The sequence below is a fragment of the Macrobrachium nipponense genome, chromosome 45, assembly GCF_015104395.2.
Source record: "Macrobrachium nipponense isolate FS-2020 chromosome 45, ASM1510439v2, whole genome shotgun sequence".
Classification (NCBI taxonomy): domain Eukaryota; kingdom Metazoa; phylum Arthropoda; class Malacostraca; order Decapoda; family Palaemonidae; genus Macrobrachium; species Macrobrachium nipponense.
This window is the reverse complement of record NC_061105.1, coordinates 15,622,661-15,626,999: the sequence shown is the minus strand read 5'-3', so window position 1 is coordinate 15,626,999 and position 4,339 is coordinate 15,622,661. Positions and strand designations below refer to the sequence as shown.

Genomic DNA, 4,339 nt, shown 5'->3' with positions numbered 1-4,339 from the left:
GTCATTCCTAAATTTTCAAAAGCTGCATTGTACGTGATTCCTTAGTTTTATAAAGCTGTGTTTTACGTCATTCCTTAGTTTTTAAAAGGCTGCGTACAGTACTATGGGCTACACCAGACTGCCAGGTGTCACTCCGTGTCAAGGAAACTTATATATTTTGCTCTGAACAAGTTGCGTTTAATGCTATCGTCACCTTTCCAAGGACTAGCCACGCCCAGTGTTGCTTAAAATAGCAGATCGAGAGACCAGCGGTGTGACGGACGAAAAATTTATAGCCTAGAATTAGTCTGGGGCCACCCTTCCATGCATTGGCCAAAATCAATATTATTTAACTGAAGTTACTGACAGATTATGTTATATATATATATATATATATATATATATATATATATATATATTAGACGACAAAATTTGTGAATGATGAACCTGCAGTTATCCATTTATAGTGAGTTTCCAGTCCTTGTAGAGTACCCCAGTAAAGTGGAAGAGGCTTTTACATATATATATATATATATATATATATATATATATATATATATAGAGAGAGAGAGAGAGAGAGAGAGAGAGAGAGAGAGAGAGAGAGAGAGAGAGAGTCTCTTCTCTCTCTCTTCTCTCTCTCTCTCTCTCTCTCTCTCTCTCTCTCAGTCATCAATTAAGTAAAAGCTCTAGAATGAAAAGTCTTGATATTTCCTCAGTATTCATTTCTCCCGTCTCTTTCTGCCTGTCTGTCTGTCTCTCCGTCCGTCCGTCAGTCCCACGACGCTCAGTAACTGTCTCATTGAGACAGTTATTCTTCGGTTCTGGAAAAATCCGGAAACAGTTGTCAGTATCAGTCAAGAGAAAAAAAGTACAATTTTTTATTACGTTTCGTAAGTCTTAATTTCATGATAAAAGAGATTAAATGATTTTACAGTAAAAGGTACTGATATTAGACCTTTGAAATAGCTCCTTTTAATGACATTTTAACATTAAAATCCTCCAGCCAAATGACATTTAAAATAACTCCTTTTGATTGATATTTTAATCGTAAAATGCTTCAGTCAATTTACATTATAACATGTTAATGAATAGATAGCTTGTCAGGTTGTACTTACAGTCATTTTTTTTTAGATATTCATCTTACTCATCATTACTCATTCTTTTGAACTGGTAAGCCTCTTTGCGACCATTGTTCCTCCAACTTACCGAGTCTGTTTGAGATTCAAACGGTCACCCTACCAGGCACAGACCAGACGAATGTTGCACCCTATACCTGAGAATCGTACATTGAGAGCATTCTGAATACAAAAGCAACAAAAAAGGAAATAAAAAATGAACATCCAATACCAAAACGGAGTAGATGGAAAGAATTCGAACTGGCCAATCAGCTTCCCAAAAGGAACGTGGGATGAGGTAGCTTGGCGGGTGTTCCAGCGTTACGTAACACACCAGGTCTGTCAGCTCGACGGGGCGGTGAGCAAAAGAAAAAAAGGGAGGGGGGTGTTTGGGCGGGTCATTTTGTTGGTCAAAAAGTGGTCAAGTAATTTCCTGTGATTTAATCAAGAAGCTAATATAAAAAGGTGTGCCCTAATAATATTAAGAAAATGTTTTAGCAATAACAGTTATGACCAACATAAGTTTAAGTAACTGTGGTGAAGAAAATGACTCAGGACTTTAAAATCAAACGACAAAACAATTGCTCGTTTTTTTCCAGAAGCAGATAGATAATCTGAACACTGGGAAATCTTGAAGATCGGTCTCAGACTATTGTCATTGCAAGTTTCCACACAGAAAAGTGACAGAGTTGGAAAGATGGACGTCGTAGAAGCAGAAAGAGAAATTGGCAGTAACTCTGAGGCAATGAACTTTGTGGTCACCTTGTCTAGGAACTTGAAAGCAGTGAATTTGATGTTCACTTCATCTAGGAACTTTGAGGCAATAACTTTTATAGCCACATCTTCTCGAAACATAGAAGCAGTGAACCTAATGGCCATCTCGTCTAGAAATTTGGAGGCAATGAGTTAAATGGCCACACTGTCTAGAAACTATGAGGCAGTGGATTTGATGTTTACCTCGCCTAAATATTAAAAGAGGCTTCTTTTACAAACCTAATGCCCACTTCTACAAACTTGAAGACGGTAAACTGAATGACTTAACAGATGGTTCTCCGTGTAATCAACAAGCCAGCTTTTCCTTCAGACTTAGATCATTTTCAGCTACATTGCAAGATCATCACTGTTCACTCTATAGCTCCTACTTCTGGGCACTGTCGGGTATTTCTTTCCTAAGGGCACACTGTGATGCTTGACCTCCTATTTCCTGAGTTATTTAAGAACATACCTTCCTTGAAAAGAAAGGTTTCACCTACAGATGTCACAGAAAAAAAAAGAAATGACACAAATGATATTCGTTTTTTGAAATGTATGACCTTAGACTAATGCCAGTTCATCTTTCTAGAATCCAGAACGGGCACAGTTACTTAACACTATCACAGTCAGCTTCTGTTGTACAAACTTGACAATGCATAAATACTGGGTTGCATCCTGCTGTTTCTGCAATAACTAAATGTGCTGAACGTCTTCAAATTGATATCCAAAGTGCCAGGATTATTAACAAATTCGAAATCAGGTTCTCGTAAATATTTCCTAAGTCTAGTAAGAGATAATAAATATGCAGGTTTATCATAAAGCTCCACTGTCGAACTTAACTTATTCGATTCCATTCCTCAAATGAGGTCAGATCTTACCAATAAAGAAACTGATAGTTTTCTGTAATCTCTCTGGAACTGTATCACGAGAAAAGCTCCGAATCCTGGGTTTTGGTATCTTTTCAAAACAGGGTCATCACTGAACACCGTTCGAAATCCCACACGATCTAGGGGCCAGGGAGCCACACATATCCTCAGAGGAGCTGTATAATGAAAGAAGTCCTGGCAACCCATCGTAACAAAACAAGACTCAGTCGTGACTCACCGAGCATATACTACAAAGCCAGACGAGTCGAGCGAGAAGGGGAAGAAGAAGAAGTGGAGGTTCCAAGCGGAGCAGCGTTGTTTTCCCGGGTGCGTTCACTATAGTCCACAGGGAGCGACTGGTGTGAGACGCTGTGACGAGCTCGCCAGGTTGTCGTAGGTCGCCCGTTCGCAACTTGCCAGAGAGAGACAAGAACCAGGGTCCTGAGCCGAGTATTCTCCTTGGAGGAAAAGTCTTCCGTCTATTTGTGATCGCCGGTGACAAGCATATTTATCGACGAGCGGCGATTAGGTGAACCGCTTTCGGGCGGTGGCTGCCTCGTGTCCTCAGGTGTCGACTTCGATAATCCGGATTTTTTTTTTATTTTTGGAATGAGAGAGAGAGAGAGAGGAGGTGGTGATGATGGAAAACTGGTTGGCGGAAAGTGGAGCGTAATTTTTTTTTCCTTCTTACCAGAAACTTCTATTTTTAATGGTTATAAAAAGTTTTTTTTTTTCTGGAGGGGGATGTGGGTTTGTTTAACCTTAAATTTGACAAGAGTGAATGAAGAACTCTCTCTCTCTCTCTCTCTCTCTCTCTCTCTCTCTCTCTCTCTCTCTCTCTCTCTCTCACAAACTTACAGAAAGAATAAATAAATGAATGATGAAATAAATAAAAATATATATATATCCTCGCGCACACGTGTAAATGCAGTTCGTACTGGAAACAGCCTTCCCTGCATTAGTGCATAAATTTTCATATGCAATGAACTCTGTGCATGAGTGCATACCGTGAGAATGAATATAAAACACTCAAAGAAACCGACTGGGTTATTACCACAACATATATCATTATTATATATTATTATTATTATTATTATTATATTTTATTATTTGTCATATTTTTTTAATAGAAAGAGATCCACACTATATTTTGTTAATATTATTATGACTAACAATATTATTATTATTATTATTATTATTATTATTATTATTATAGTATGCTCACGAATATTGGCTTCAAAATATAGGAGAGTATTTAAAAAAAAAAGTTTAATGAGTGTGAAACAAATATTCATTCAGAACAAAAGAATTTGAAATATCATTGTCATGCCTTGTGATTCTTCCTGAAAATGTAATACTTACATTTTTTATTCACGATTTTTCCTTGTTTAAAGCTTTGTTGTTATTATTATTATTATTATGATTATTATTATTATTATTATTATTTTATTATTATTGTGTTTTCAGAATTTTTCTCACAACAGTAATAATAATAATGATACTAATATTGATTTTTCATTAATATTTCTTCATTAGATAAAGCTTGATTATTATTATTATTATTATTATTATTATTATTATTATTATTATTATTATGTTTTACGGTTTTTATCTTAAAATGCGGTA

General features: G+C 36.4%; 1 protein-coding gene across 1 annotated transcript in view; it reads right to left on the bottom strand.

The window, feature by feature from the left end:
- LOC135214399 (chorion peroxidase-like) overlaps nucleotides 1–3,183 on the bottom strand; it is a 34,022-nt gene extending 30,839 nt beyond the window's left edge. Inside the window, exon 1 of the mRNA XM_064248666.1 lies at nucleotides 2,952–3,183. The gene's annotated coding sequence lies outside the window, so the exon portion shown is untranslated. The remainder of the gene's footprint in view (nucleotides 1–2,951) is intronic.
- Nucleotides 3,184–4,339: the final 1,156 nt, after the last annotated feature.